This window comes from Triticum aestivum, chromosome 3B (genome assembly GCF_018294505.1).
Source record: "Triticum aestivum cultivar Chinese Spring chromosome 3B, IWGSC CS RefSeq v2.1, whole genome shotgun sequence".
Lineage (NCBI taxonomy): Eukaryota > Viridiplantae > Streptophyta > Magnoliopsida > Poales > Poaceae > Triticum > Triticum aestivum.
Genome location: NC_057801.1, coordinates 681450326 through 681467282, shown reverse-complemented (window position 1 = coordinate 681467282; position 16957 = coordinate 681450326).

Below are 16957 nucleotides of genomic sequence, written 5' to 3'. Positions count from 1 at the left end.
GGGCTGCTACACACAACCCAAGGCGCAGCCCCTCCCCTCCCCAACACCTCTCCTCCTCCGTCATGTGCTTGGCGAAGCCCTGTCGGAGTACTGCTCCACCAACACCACCACGCCGTCGTGCTGCCGTTGGAGCTATCTTCCTCAACCTCTCCTTCCTCCTTGCTGGATCAAGACGAAGGAGACGTCGTCCATCCCGTACGTGTGTTGAACACGAAGGTGCTGTCCGTTCAGCACTTGGTCATCGGTGATCTGAATCACGGCGAGTACGACTCCATCATCACCATCCCCTTGAACGCTTCCGCACGCGATCTACAAGTGGTATGTAGATGCAAACTCACTCCCTTGACTCGTTGCTTAGATGGACTCATAGATGGATCTTGGTGAAACCGTAGAAATTTTTTTAATTTTCTGCAACGTTCCCCAACAATGGTATCAGAGCCAGGTCTATGCGTAGTTCTCTATTGCACGAGTAGAACACAATTTTGTTGTGGGCGTGGATCTTGTCAACTTTCTTGCCACTACTAGTCTTTTCTTGCTTTAGCGGTATTGTGGGATGAAGCGGCCCGGACCAACCTTACACGTACGCTTACGTGAGACTGGTTCCACCGACAGACATGCACTAGTTGCATAAGGTGGCTGGCGGGTGTCTGTCTCTCCCACTTTACTTGGAGCGGATTCGATGAAAAGGGTCCTTATGAAGGGTAAATAGAAGTTGACAAAATCACGTTGTGGTTATTCGTAAGTTAGAAAACGTTCTAGCTAGAACCCAATTGCAGCCACGTAAAAGATGCAACAACAATTAGAGGACGTCTAACTTGTTTTTGCAGCAATTGTCATGTGATGTGATATGGCCAGAAGTTGTGATGAATGATGAATGATATATTGTGATGTATGAGATCATGTTCTTGTAATAGGAATCACGACTTGCATGTCGATGAGTATGACAACCGGCAGGAGCCATAGGAGTTGTCTTTATTTTTGTATGACCTGCGTGTCATTGAAGAACGCCATGTAAATTACTTTACTTTATTGCTAAACGCGTTAGCCATAGAAGTAGAAGTAGTCGTTGGTGTGACAACTTCATGAAGACACGATGATGGAGATCATGATGATGGAGATCATGGTGTCATGCCGGTGACAAGATGATCATGGAGCCCCGAAGATGGAGATCAATGGAGCTATATGATATTGGCCATATCATGTCACTACTATATAATTGCATGTGATGTTTATTATGTTTATGCATCTTGTTTACTTAGAACGACGGTAGTAAATAAGATGATCCCTTACAACAATTTCAAGAAGTGTTCTCCCCTAACTGTGCACCATTGCTAAAGTTCGTCGTTTCGAAGCACCACGTGATGATCGGGTGTGATAGATCCTTACGTTCACATACAACGGGTGTAAGACAGTTTTACACATGCAAAACACTTAGGGTTAACTTGACGAGCCTAGCATGTACAGACATGGCCTCGGAACACGGAGACCGAAAGGTCGAACACGAGTCGTATGGAAGATACGATCAACATGAAGATGTTCACCGATGATGACTAGTCAGTCTCACGTGATGATCGGACACGGCCTAGTCGACTCGGATCGTGTAACACTTAGATGACTAGAGGGATGTCTAATCTGAGTGGGAGTTCATTATAATAATTTGATTAGATGAATTTAATTATCATGAACTTAGTCTAAAACCTTTGCAAATATGTCTTGTAGATCAAATGGCCAACGCTCATGTCAACATGAACTTCAACGCGTTCCTAGAGAAAACCAAGCTGAAAGATGATGGCAGCAACTATATGGACTGGGTCCGGAACCTGAGGATCATCCTCATAGCTGCCAGGAAACAATATGTCCTAGAAGGACCGCTAGGTGACGCTCCCGTCCCAGAGAACCAAGACGTTATGAACGCTTGGCAGTCTCATGCTGATGATTACTCCCTCGTTTAGTGCGGCATGCTTTACAGCTTAGAACCGGGGCTCCAAAAGCGTTTTGAGCATCACGGAGCATATGAGATGTTCGAGGAGCTGAAACTAGTTTTCCAAGCTCATGCCCGGGTCGAGAGATATGAAGTCTCCGACAAGTTCTATAGTTGTAAGATGGAGGAAAACAGTTCTATCAGTGAGCACATACTCAAAATGTCTGGGTTGCACAACCGCATGACCCAGCTGAACATTAACCTCCCTGATGAGGCGGTCACTGACAGAATCCTTCAGTCGCTCCCACCAAGCTACAAGAGCTTTGTGATGAACTACAATATGCAGGGGATGGTGAAGACCATTCCTGAAGTATTTTCAATGCTGAAATCAGCAGAGGTTGAAATCGAGAAAGAACATCAAGTGTTGATGGTCAATAAGACCACTAAGTTCAAGAAGGGCAAGGGCAAGAAGAAATTCAAGAAGGACGGCAAGGATGTTGCCGCGCCCGGTAAGCCAGTTACCGGGAATAAGTCAAAGAATGGACCCAAGCCTGAGACTGAGTGCTTTTATTGCAAGGGGAAGGGTCACTGGAAGCGGAACTGCCCCAAATACTTAGCGGATAAGAAGGCCGGCAACACCAAAGGTATATTTGATATACATGTAATTGATGTGTACCTTACCAGTACTCGTAGTAACTCCTGGGTATTTGATACCGGTGCCGTTGCTCATATTTGTAACTCACAGCAGGAGCTGCGGAATAAGCGGAGACTGGCGAAGGACGAGGTGACGATGCGCGTCGGGAATGGTTCCAAGGTCGATGTGATCGCCGTCGGCATGCTACCTCTACATTTACCTACGGGATTAGTTATAAACCTTAATAATTGTTATTTAGTGCCAAGTTTAAGCATGAACATTGTATCTGGATCTCGTTTGATACGAGATGGCTACTCATTTAAATCCGAGAATAATGGTTGTTCTATTTATATGAGAGATATGTTTTATGGTCATGCTCCTATGGTCAATGGTTTATTCTTAATGAATCTCGGGCGTAATATTACACATATTCATAGTGTGAATGCCAAAAGATGTAAAGTTGATAACGATAGTCCCTCATACTTGTGGCACTGCCGCCTTGGTCATATTGGTGTCAAGCGCATGAAGAAGCTTCATGCTGATGGACTTTTAGAGTCTCTCGATTATGAATCATTTGACACATGCGAACCATGCCTCATGGGAAAAAGGACCAAGACTCCGTTCTCCGGAACAATGGAGCGAGCAACCAACTTGTTGGAAATCATACATACCGATGTGTGCGGTCCAATGAGCGTTGAGGCTCGCGGAGGATATCGTTATGTTCTCACTCTCACTGATGACTTGAGTAGATATGGGTATGTCTACTTAATGTAACACAAGTCTGAGACCTTTGAAAAGTTCAAGGAATTTCAGAATGAGGTAGAGAATCAACGTGACCAAAAGATAAAGTTCCTACAATCAGATCGTGGAGGAGAATATTTAAGTCACGAATTTGGTACACACTTAAGGAAATGTGGAATCGTTTCACAACTCACGCTGCCTGGAACACCTCAGCGTAACGGTGTGTTCGAACGTCGTAATCGCACTCTATTGGATATGGTGCGGTCTATGATGTCTCTTACCAATTTACCGCTATCATTTTGGGGATACGCTCTAGAGACAGCTACATTCACTTTAAATAGGGCACCGTCTAAATCCGTTGAGACGACACCATATGAATTATGGTTTGGGAAGAAACCTAAGCTGTCGTTTCTAAAAGTTTGGGGATGCGATGCTTATGTCAAGAAACTTCAACCTGAAAAGCTCGAACCCAAGTCGGAAAAATGCGTCTTCATAGGATACCCTAAGGAAACCGTTGGGTATACCTTCTACTTAAGATCCGAGGGCAAGATCTTTGTTGCCAAGAACAGATGCTTTCTGGAAAAAGAGTTTCTCTCGAAAGAAGTAAGTGGGAGGAAAGTAGAACTCGATGAAGTACTACCTCTCGAACGGGAAAGTAGTGCAGCTCAGGAAAATGTTCCTGTGATGCCTACACCAACTGAAGAGGAAAATAATGATGATGATCAAGGTACTTCGGATCAAGTTCCTACTGAACTTAGAAGGTCCACTAGGACACGTTCCGCACCAGAGTGGTACGGCAACCCTGTCTTAGAAATCATGTTGTTAGACAACGGTGAACCTTCAAACTATGAAGAAGCGATGGTGGGCCCAGATTCCAACAAATGGCTTGAAGCCATGAAATCCGAGATAGAATCCATGTATGAAAACAAAGTATGGACTTTGACAGACTTGCCCGATGATCGGCGAGCGATAGAAAACAAATGGATCTTTAAGAAGAAGACGGACGCGGATGGTAATGTTACCATCTATAAAGCTCGACTTGTCGCTAAGGGTTATCGACAAGTTCAAGGGGTTGACTACGATGAGACATTCTCACCCGTAGCGAAGCTAAAGTCCGTCCGAATCATGTTAGCAATTGCCGCATACTATGATTATGAGATATGGCAGATGGACGTCAAAACGGCATTCCTTAATGGACATCTTAAGGAAGAGCTGTATATGATGCAGCCGGAAGGTTTTGTCGACCCTAAGAATGCTAACAAAGTATGCAAGCTCCAGCGATCCATTTATGGGCTGGTGCAAGCATCTCGGAGTTGGAACATTCGCTTTGATGAGATGATCAAAGCGTTTGGGTTTATGCAGACTTATGGAGAAGCCTGCATTTACAAGAAAGTGAGTGGGAGCTCTGTAGCATTTCTCATATTATATGTAGATGACATACTTTTGATGGGAAATGATATAGAACTTCTGGATAGAATTAAGGCCTACTTGAATAAGTGTTTTTCAATGAAGGACCTTGGAGAAGTTGCTTATATATTAGGCATCAAGATCTATAGGGATAGATCGAGACGCCTCATAGGTCTTTCACAAAGCACATACCTTGATAAGATTTTGAAGAAGTTCAAAATGGATCAGTCCAAGAAAGGGTTCTTGCCTGTGTTGCAAGGTGTGAGATTGAGCACGGCTGAATCCCCGACCACGGCAAAAGATAAAGAAGAGATGAGTGTCATCCCCTATGCTTCAGCCATAGGATCTATTATGTATGCCATGCTGTGTACCAGACCTGATGTAAACCTTGCCGTAAGTTTGGTAGGAAGGTACCAAAGTAATCCCGGCAAGGAACACTGGACAGCGGTCAAGAATATCCTGAAGTACCTAAAAAGGACAAAGGACATGTTTCTCATTTATGGAGGTGACGAAGAGCTCGTCGTAAAGGGTTACGTCGACGCAAGCTTCGACACAGATCTGGATGACTCTAAGTCACAAACCGGATACGTGTATATGTTGAATGGTGGAGCAGTAAGCTGGTGCAGCTGCAAGCAGAGCGTCGTGGCGGGATCTACATGTGAAGCGGAGTACATGGCAGCCTCGGAGGCAGCGCATGAAGCAATTTGGGTGAAGGAGTTCATCACCGACCTAGGAGTCATACCCAATGCGTCGGGGCCGATCAAACTCTTCTGTGACAACACTGGAGCTATTGCCCTTGCCAAGGAGCCCAGGTTTCACAAGAAGACCAGCTACATCAAGCGTCGCTTCAACTCCATCCGAGAAAATGTTCAATATGGAGACATAGAAATTTGCAAAGTACATACGGATCTGAATGTTGCAGATCTGTTGACTAAACCTCTCTCGCGAGCAAAACATGATCAACACTAGAACTCTATGGGTGTGCGATTCATCACAATGTAACTAGATTATTGACTCTAGTGCAAGTGGGAGACTGTTGGAAATATGCCCTAGAGGCAATAATAAAAGCGTTATTATTATATTTCTTTGTTCATGATAATTGTCTTTATTCATGCTATAACTGTATTATCCGGAAATCGTAATACACGTGTGAATACATAGACCATAATATGTCCCAAAGTAAGCCTCTAGTTGACTAGCTCGTTGATCAATAGATATCATGGTTTCCTGGCTATGGCATTGGATGTCGTTGATAACGGGATCACATCATTAGGAGAATGATGTGATGGACAAGACCCAATCCTAAGCATAGCACAAGATCGTGTAGTTCGTTTGCTAGAGCTTTTCCAATGTCAAGTATCTTTTCCTTAGACCATGAGATCGTGTAACTCCCGGATACCGTAGGAGTGCTTTGGGTGTACCAAACGTCACAACGTAACTGGGTGACTATAAAGGTGCACTACAGGTATCTCCGAAAGTGTCTGTTGGGTTGACACGGATCGAGACTGGGATTTGTCACTCCGTATGACGGAGAGGTATCTCTGGGCCCACTCGGTAATGCATCATCATAATGAGCTCAAAGTGAACAAGTGGTTGGTCACGGGATCATGCATTACGGTACGAGTAAAGTGACTTGCCGGTAACGAGACTGAACAAGGTATTGGGATACCGAAGATCGAGTCTCGGGCAAGTAACGTACCGATTGACAAAGGGAATTGTATACGGGGTTTGATCGAATCCTCGACATCGTGGTTAAACCGATGAAATCATCGTGGAACATGTGGGAGCCAACATGGGTATCCAGATCCCGCTGTTGGTTATTGACCGGAGAGTCATCTCGGTCATGTCTGCATGTCTCCCGAACCCGTAGGGTCTACACACTTAAGGTTCGGTGACGCTAGGGTTATTAGGAAGACTTGTATGTGATTACCGAATGTTGTTCAGAGTCCCGGATGAGATCCCGGACGTCACGAGGAGTTCCGGAATGGTCCGGAGGTGAAGTTTTATATATGGGAAGTTGTCATGCGGACACCGGAAAGTTTCGGGGGCATATCGGTATTGTACCGGGGCCACCGGAGAGGTTTCGGGGGTCCACCGGGAGGGGCCACCCCTCTCGGAGGGCCACATGGGCCGCAAGGGGCAGGGAACCAGCCCCTGGATGGCTGGGCGCGCCCCCCCCCCACCTTGGGCCCATCCGCCTAGGGTTGGGGGGGGGAACCCTAGAGGGGGCGCCCCCCTTGCTTGGGGGGCAAGTCCCCCCTCCCTAGCCGCCGCCCCCCTCTAGATCCCATCTAGAGGGGTCGGCCCCCCTTGCCCCTTCCCCTATAAATAGAGGGGTGAGGGGAGGGCTGCTACACACAACCCAAGGCGCAGCCCCTCCCCTCCCCAACACCTCTCCTCCTCCGTCACGTGCTTGGCGAAGCCCTGTCGGAGTACTGCTGCACCAACACCACCACGCTGTCGTGCTGCCGTTGGAGCTATCTTCCTCAACCTCTCCTTCCTCCTTGCTGGATCAAGACGGAGGAGACGTCGTTCGTCCCGTACGTGTGTTGAATGCAGAGGTGCTGTCCGTTCAGCACTTGGTCATCGGTGATCTGAATCACGGCGAGTACGACTCCATCATCACCATCCCCTTGAACGCTTCCACACGCGATCTACAAGTGGTATGTAGATGCAAACTCACTTCCTTGACTCGTTGCTTAGATGGACTCATAGATGGATCTTGGTGAAACTGTAGGAAATTTTTTAATTTTCTGCAACGTTCCCCAACACCAGCGTAATTGCGTTGTGCCGCACACCTACTTATAAATACTTGTCCCCTGTGGTAAAGAAATCCTTCTTCCACCTCACCACCTCATCAAAACCCTAGCGCCACCGCTAGCTCTCGACGACGCTGGTGACGAAGCTCTTAGCTGCCGCGACTTCTCCGACGCCGTCCTCACGCCGGCCGTGGACATCGTCCTCTCTGCCGTCGCCGTAGGTGTCCTCCGTTGCCAAGTTATGGCACGGTGGATTGAACTGCTCGGTCTCCTCTTCATCTCATCTAGCAGTTCTTCATGCGGTAATTATAACTCTATTTTTACCACCTTTTTGATCTTCATAGATTCATCCTATCTACCAAAAGTGGTTTCTGCCTATACAATGTTAGATCTATTCTGTCTGCATCTCATACTGCCTAGTCTATTCACTTGAATTACATGTCTAGTTTGATTCCTCAGTTGTACTTATTCACGGATTTGTACAAATCTGGAACCAACTCACATCACATAAGTGAATGTCTTTGCATCATGAGGTCAATGTCTTCAAACTAATTTATCTTCAAAATCTTCTGAGAATGCATATGACCTCTTCCCCTTCCCTCGCATCTATAATACTGTCACAGGTACTTGTCCGTGGGAGAATCCCTTGGTTCTCATAGTCTGCATTCGTTTGCAGAATATTTACAGCATCATATTAACTCTCCTGAAGCCAGTTCCTACCTGACCAGCAAGCGTAATTCTCTGAAGCCATTGAACATATTGAAGCCATTCAGTTTGAAGTTCATGGCTGCAGAAAAATCAGCAAGGAAGGGTGGCAGACAGCGCTGAGAAGGAACATCCAACGATCTGCCTGATGACCTAGCAGAGCTCTACAAGACAGATCCTGAAGAGACTTATCATCAGCGCAAGACACGAATCCAATGGATTCGACGCTATTGGGCTGAAGAATGGTTCAAGTACAAGTTTGTGACCAAGGAATATGCAGAGAAGAATGCTATCAAGAGACCTTGGGGTGATATTCTCTATCGAGGCCTTTAACCCAAGAACAGAGCTGAAGCTATTGCGCAAGGCTTCTATCCTTGCATGGTCCGTGGACCTCAGCCTGAGAACGCCGATCCCACATCATTACTCTGGTGTTGTGATGATGCTCTCTTCAAGCGCAACTTTCAGTACGCCCTGGCTTCGGCCAAGAAAAACAAGAAGTCATTGGGATTAGACTTCAACCCTGGTCCCTCTGCTCCCCGTGCTGATGCCTCCCGTGATGCAGAACCTAATGTCATCGGCCCCTTCTCCAACCTGGACGGCCTCATCACCTACATCTGGTCCAGGGTGCCAGAGTAGATCATTTTGATAATGATGCTGACACTGATGAAGCTCTAGCTCCTCCTCCGAAGCCGCAGAAGCAAAAGAAGCCAAAGGCTTCAAGATCAGCTGCACCTCCAAAAGCTTCTCGTGCGAAGCCACTGGCCACTACACCTCTTGAAGACAGTGTGCAGTCTGAAGATCAATCACGTATCTCCAAGAGAACAGAGAAGAAAAAGCAAATTGTCAGGCATACTGATCAAACCTTGACTCCTGCTGCCATTCTGCGTGAAGAACCCATTGATCTGTCTAGCGATGAAGATCTTGCAGATGATTCCCTTGAGCAACTGATCAAAAGCAAGGAAGAAGCAGAGATCTTCAACAACTTGCCTCTCTTTGATGTGGCAATCATTCACAACTTCATTGATGAGTGGTTCAACACACCAAATCTCAGCTTCGAAGATCTGCAGTTTCCCACTGGCCTCAGCGTCGCCTTCAATGGCGCCATTGCTTCTGAGCTAGCTCTCGCTCAGCGCATCGTTGAGCTGAAGAACAAGATTGATTATGAGAAAGCCCAATTCAAGAATCATGTGGCCAAGCTAAGTGTTCCAGACGTCAGAAACTTCAAGGTCATGCTGCCTGAGCTTAAAGAAGCTTTTTTGAAGAAGCGTGAAGAAGCTCAAGGCTCTCGTGAGCGCATGAAGAGTTTGGCTGATAAGTGTGTGCTTGCCTACAATGAGGCAGAGAAGCGCAAATCTCTTGGCCGTCCTGGCATTGACCCCAGGATGGCTACAAAGAAGAAGAAGCCATCTATCGCTCCACCTGCGCCTTCAAGTCAAGAAGCCCCTCGCATTATCTTCCCAAGTAGCATGACTGGCTCGAAGCCAAAGGTCACGACAACCGCTTCAGAACAGAAGAAGACAAGGGCTGCAAAGGCTGAACCAGAAAGAGAAAGCATACTGAAGCCTCTGATGCCGCTCCCTCCAAGTAGAAGCGCAAGAGCAAGAAGAATAGGGATGCTCCCACAGAGCCCTTGGTTGTTGAACCCATTTCAGTGGTTCGCCCTGCGTCAGAACATCAAGAAAGAAGGATGATAGTTCATGAGCCTGCTTCCATAGAGGCTCATGAAGTTGAAGATATTCCAGCAGCTGAACCCACCGCTGCTGAAGACATTGATCAAGATGACAATGTTGAAGATGATGAAGTTCTTCCTCAGATCGAACACAACGTGGTATCATCGCCTGTTCTTACAAACAGCGAACTCATCAGCATTGGTCGCCCTCCGACACCAACTGCTCAGGATGCATCGTGGGCTGATCACCCACAGCAACAAGATTCCCCAAGTACTCCCCAACAACAACAACAAGCTACACCACCCGTGCAAGAAGAAGATGAAGACTTTGAGGCCCAGCCAACTCCATCTCCAAAGGCGTTGCCAGCATTTTGCATGCTTCGCAAAGGACAATGGCCTCAAGTCCCTCTGTCGAGCGTTCCAGAAGGAGAAGTGCAACGCCAACCTGTTGCACATCAAGTATTTTCTGAACCCACTCCAACTGTGAATGTCTCCGTGTCTGAAGCCCAAGCTATTGAAGACATTTCGGCTGCATCAGCCGATGAGAATCAAGAAGACGTACGTGTCCCTACTTCCCCAGTGAATGAAGAAGTTGTTCCTGATGTGAACGTGCCAGTGCCCGACCCTCCTGTTCATCAAGTGGAGGTTGAAAATGTTGAAGCTGCCACCACCAACGCCAATGAAGCCAATGACATAGTCATGACTGAAGCTAATGTGGAGCTTGAACCAACCAGTGTGCCTGAAGCTAATGAGGCAACTGCTCCCGAAGCACCTGTTGTGCAGCCTGAAGCCTCAGCTGTTGCCACTGCTCCTGTTCCGCCACCAAGGCCCCATACAATTGAGCAAGCATACAGTCATGGTCAGCTAACCACTGTTCGATGGCCCATTCTGGTACCTCCGCCTACTGCCTCTGGACCTCAATTTGATTATCATGTTGAGCATAGGCCTCAGGTCTAGAAGCCAAAGCCAAGACTGCCAAGGTTTCTAGGTACTGCAAACTCACCAGGGTCCTTCAATGCAAATGGCTTCAAAAGCCACAATACCTTCTTTGACAGCGCCAAAAACCCCTACTCAAAGCCAAGGATATCATCAGATCATTTCTGGAGCTATCAACAGCGAAGCTATTACTCCTGCGTTCTGTATGATCAAGGGCGCATTTTCCCTCATATGCGCCTCGACACTGAAGCCATTGCTGGACTGCCGTGCTTAGAAGAAGCACTTGATTGCTTTTGTGATGCTGGTCTGCTCAACTTTGTGACAGACAAAGAACACTGGAATGAAGAACTGTTGCTTCAATTTTATGCTACCCTACACATTCGCGGCTACAACAGAGATATCAAGACATGGGTTCTCGAGTGGATGACTGGAAATGTTCATCATGAAGCCAAAGCTCTGGATATCATTGAGCTTACTGGCCTAGACACTCCTGGAGAGCTATATGAACCTGATTGTCAACTGCACCGCAATGCATTGCAGAGCATCTTCCATAAGCCAGAACCCAACATGAGCCAGATGTTGAGCATGATGAAGCCTTTGCCATCTGACGCTGAATATCCAACAGAGTTCTTTGTTGACGACCTTGAGTATCTGTCGCGCACAATATATCATATTATCAGGCGAACTATGTGGCCTATCAAAGGACATTCATCAGCGGCCAAGCTTGAAGGAGCTATGAAGACTTTGGTATTCTACATTCTCAATGGCATCAACTTCAATACTCAAGAATTCTTCATCAGGCAACTTGCTGCTTCTGGATCTAACCTTTTTGGTCTGAAGTTCTATGCTCCATGGGTCATGCGCCTCATCAAGCGACACTCATCTGTCAACTATCAACCCTCTGCTCGCAATCATCTGATCTTTTTACCAGAGGTTGATATGTCAGTTGAAGCCATATACTCTGACCCTGCCAAGAAGCCTCTTTGTCTTCAAAATGTCGAGCACCAAAGCTTCACTCAACCCATTGAAGGCGTTCAAGCAGCAACACGAATCTATCCAATGGCTGGAAATACTCGTCTACCTCATCGTGCACCTACTGAAGCCACTGAAAGCACCATTGTCCAAAGGCCTCGGAAGCGCTCTCGCGTTCTCAATGACTGAGAACTTCTTGTGGCACTTCATCAGAAACAAGATAAGCATCACTATTGGCTCAAGAGACAGATGCAAAGCCTCTTGGTGGATGTCAATCGCATTCGAAACCTTGCCACCAAGAATTTGTTGCTCATGAGACCTGCCGGCGCTCATGGAAGAGTTTGACCCTGCTCAGTGCTGAAGCAGATCTTCAAGACGATGGCTTCAATGAAAGATTCTAGTTTGACTCCACTCCTCCACGGACTGCTGTCCTACGTCGAACTCCATCCCTTGAAGACTCTGACTATTCTTCCTCCGCGGCAACAGTGAATGCTAGAGTGATCGATGATGAAGATGATGCTACTTCACCGCCTCCTAATACTGCACGCATCGACACTGCACCAAGTACGTCTGCACTGCCAACCGACAATGACAACCCTGCTGCTTCACCTACTCATCAAGACGAGTAGATGCTCTATGTCTTCAAACCTTTTTGGTCATTACTGACAAAAGGGGGAGAAGCGTATGAGTTGATAGTCTTCAAGCGGGTTCATATGGGCGGTTGCATTATATTTTGCCTCGTGCTTACAACTCTTGCTTTTGAAACATTTGGTTCTTTGAGTTGTAACACCTAAACTTGATGGTCGTATGCTACTTATTTGTTTTACTGTGATGCGATGATAAATTCCGCATGTGCGATGATAACTTCCACACTTAGATCATTCTGCAGACATCCATTTTTCATTATGCATGTCATTCTACTTGCTATATCATTTCATGCATGATGAATTATCCTCATAAGTTGAAGAGGATCTCCACAAGTACAACCTGCCATGTGCATTTGCATTCCAAAAGCAAATTACTTATATGCACATCTTCAGGGGGAGCCCTTGCTACTTATGAAGATAATACCCTATCCTTTACAATTTCACATACTTTATCCCCGTTGAAAACTTCAACCAGTTTGTCATCTATCACCAAAAAGGGGGAGATTGTAAGTGCATCTAGTGCCACCCCTAGTTGGTTTTGGAGTATTGACGACAAAGTTGGTTGAGGGACTAATGCGTTTGTGAGAATTGCAGGATAACGCAGGTAGTGTCCCTCATTGATTCGGTTTACCTATCGGAGATGACCCCTAAAAATGTATGAAGACATTGAAGACAATGGTGTTATGAGAAGATATTCATATTGAAGACTATGACATGAGAAGACATTGCGTGAAGACTATGGAACGCGAAGACTGTGTGGTTTCGTTGTTTCCTTTTCTTCTTTGTTGAGTCATAGGAACCACCGTACTGTTAAGTGGGGTCCAAGTGAACTAAGTCAGAGTGACTGAAGTGATGCTCAACCCAAATCCTATGTCTTCGAGCGAAGACAATGAGAGCAAATCTTATCCAGAGCTGGATGAGTCAGCTTTGCTTGTAGCCCAAGTAAAGTTGACGTGTGTGTTTGAAATTTGACCGTTGGAACACGTGTCAGTTCCTTAGTGACCCAGGGTCATTTCGGACATATCAGGTCGGGTTGCCCAGTGGCTATAAATAGCCCACCCCCTACACCATAAATTGGTGGCTGCTCAGAGTTTGTGCACGGCTTTTGTCGTATGAGAGCAACCCACCTCGAAGTCTTTGAGAGAGAGAAATCCTTGCGAGGACAAAGCCCAAACACCCAGAGCCAAAGAGTGTTAGGCATCACTGAAGTCTTTCTATCTGTGTGACCTGAAGACTTATTACACTTGAGGACTGTGAATCCTCCAGCCGGTTAGGCGTCGCGTTCTGAGCATCCAAGAGTCATTGTGGATTGCCAGTGAACGAAGTCTGTGAAGGTTTGGAAGTCTACCTTGAAGACTTACCAGAGTGATTGGGCGAGGACTGGGTATCCTTGCTCAAGGGGAATAAGGTGAAGACACGGTCTTCTAAGTTGAATCTCAGCCTCCCTAACCAGACGTACAGTTGTCACAGCAACTGGAACTGGTCCAACAAATCCTGTGTCTTGAACAAGCGACTGGTTCTATCCCTTTCCATCCTTTACTTAAGTTTGTCTTCGTGAAGTCATTGCCTATCTGTCATACCTGTTTGACTTCATTGCTTGACTACTATCGTTGATTGGCTTCATACTATCTTCCATCCTGATCCTTACTACTTAGCTGCTATTTGTCTTGTACTTTCACATCATTGCATACTTGACTATGGCTTGCTTATGGTAGTTTATCTTCCGCTGCAAATCAACTAGGTCATTTCTATTGTTTGTCTTTGAAACTTCCAAGTTTTGAAGACTTTCATAAAAATCGCCTATTCACCCCCCCCCCTCTAGTCGATACTAGCAATTTCAGCATTACTTTTGTCATATTGCTTTTTGCATGATCATGTAGTTGACATTGTATTTGTGGCAAGGCCACCTTAATAATTTTCATACATGTCGCTCTTGATTCATTGCATATCCCGGTACACCGCCGGAGGCATTCATATAGAGTCATATTTTGTTCTAGCTTTGAGTTGTAAATCCATAAAAGTGTCATGATCTTCATTATTAGAGCATTGTCCTAGTGAGGAAAGGATGATGAAGACTATGATTCCCCCACAAGTCGGGATAAGACTTTGGACTTTACAAAAAGAAAAAAGAAAAAAAAAGAAAGGCCAAAAAGAAAAAAAGATAGGCCAAAGAAAAAAAAAGAAAAAAAAAAGAGAAAGAAAAAATAAAATGAGAGAAAAAGAGAGAAGGGACAATGCTACTATCTCTTTTTCCACACTTGTGCTTCAAAATAGCACCATGATCTTCATGTTAGAGAGTCTCATATGTTGTCACTTTCATATACTAGTGGGAACTTTTCATTATAGAACTTGGCTTGGCCTCCTCAAAAGTGCCCTAGGTCTTCGTGAGCAAGCAAGTTGGATGCACCCCACTTAGTTTCTTTTGTTGAGCTTTCATATATTTATAGCTCTAGTGCATCCGTTGCATGGCAATCCCTACTCACTCACATTGATATCTATTAATGGGCATCTCCATAGCCCGTTGATACGCCTAGTTGATGTGAGACTATCTTCTCCCCTTTTGTCTTCTCCACAACCACCCTTCTATTCCACATATAGTGCTATGTCCATGGCTCACGCTCTGTATTGCGTGAAAGTTGAAAAAGTGAGATTATTGAAGTATGAAACAATTGCTTGGCTTTTCATCAGGGTTGTGCATGATTAAATACTTTGTGTGATGAAAATAGAGCATAGCCAGACTATATGATTTTGTAGGGATAACTTTCTTTAGCCATGTTATTTTGAGAAGACATGATTACTTTGGTTAGTATGCTTGAAGTATTACTATTTCTTATGTCAATATGAACTTTTATTTTGTATTCATTTGGGTCTGAACATTCATGCCACAATAAAGAAAATTACATTATGAATTATGCTAGGTAGCATTCCACATCAAAAATTTCTTTTTTATCATTTACCTACTCAAGGACGAGCAGGAATTAAGCTGGGGGATGCTTGATACGTCTCCAACATATCTATAATTTTTTATTGTTCCATGCTATTATATTACCCCTTTTGGATGTTTATGGGCTTTATTTTACACATTTATATCATTTTTGGGACTAACCTACTAACCGGAGGCCCAGCCCATATTGCTGTTTTTTTGCCTATTTCAATATTTTGAAGAAAAGGAATATCAAATGGAGTCCAAACGAAATGAAACCTTCGGGAGCGTTATTTTTGGAACAAATCTGATCCGGAAAGCCTGGAGTGCAAGTCAAGAAAGCTCCGAGGGCCCCACGAGATAGGAGGGTGCCCCCCCCCTGTAGGGCATGCCCCCCTGTCTCGTGGGCCCCTTGGGCGTCCACCGACGTACTTCTTCCTCCTATATATACCTACGTACCCCGAAAACATCCAGGAGCACCACGAAACACAATTTCTACCGCCGTAACCTTCTGTATCCCTGAGATCCCATCTTGGAGCCCTTGTCGGCACTCCGCCAGAGGGGGAAGCAACCACGGAGGGCCTCTACATCAACATCCTTGCCCCTCCGATGAGTTGTGAGTAGTTTACCAGAGACCTACGGGTCCATAGTTATTATCTAGATGGCTCTTCTCTCTTTTTGGATCTCAATACAATGTTCTCCCCCTCTCTTGTGGAGATCTATTTGATGTAATCTCTTTTTGCGGTGTGTTTGTCGAGATCCGATGAATTGTGGGTTTATGATCAAGTTTATCTATGAATAATATTTGAATCTTCTCTGTATTCTTTTATGTATGATTGAGTTATCTTTGCAAGTCTCTTCGAATTATCAGTTTGGTTTGGCCTACTAGATTGATCTTTCTTGCCATGGGAGAAGTGCTTAGCTTTGGGTTCAATCTTGCGGTGTTCTTACCCAGTGACAGAAAGGGTTGCAAGACACATATTGTATTGTTGCCATCGAGGATAACAAGATGGGGTTTATATCATATTGCATGTGTTTATCCTTCTACATCATGTCTTCTTGCTTAATGTGTTGCTTTGTTCTTATGAACTTAATACACTAGATGCATGCTGGATAGCGGTCGATGTGTGGAGTAATAGTAGTAGATGCAGGAAGGAGTCGGTCTACTTGTTATGGACGTGATGCATATATACATGATCATGCCTAGATAATCTCATAACTATGCGCTTTTCTATCAATTGCTCGACAGTAATTTGTTCACCCACCGTAATACGTATGCTATCTTGAGAGAAGCCTCTAGTGAAACCTATGGCCCCCGGGTCTATCTCTTTTCATATTTGCTTTCAATCTACTTTATTTGCATCTTTACTTTTTGCATCTATCTTATAAAATACCAAAAATATATTTATCTTATCATACTATCTTTCTTAGATCTCACTTTCGCAAGTGGCCGTGAAGGGATTGACAACCCCTTTATTGCGTTGGTTGCGAGTTCTCAGTTTGTTTGTGTAGGTGCATGGGACTTTTGAGGAGCCTCCTACTGGATTGATACCTTGGTTCTCAAAACTGAGGGAAATACTTACGCTACACTTTGCTGCATCACCCTCTCTTCTTCGAGGAAAACCAACGCAAGCTCAAGACGC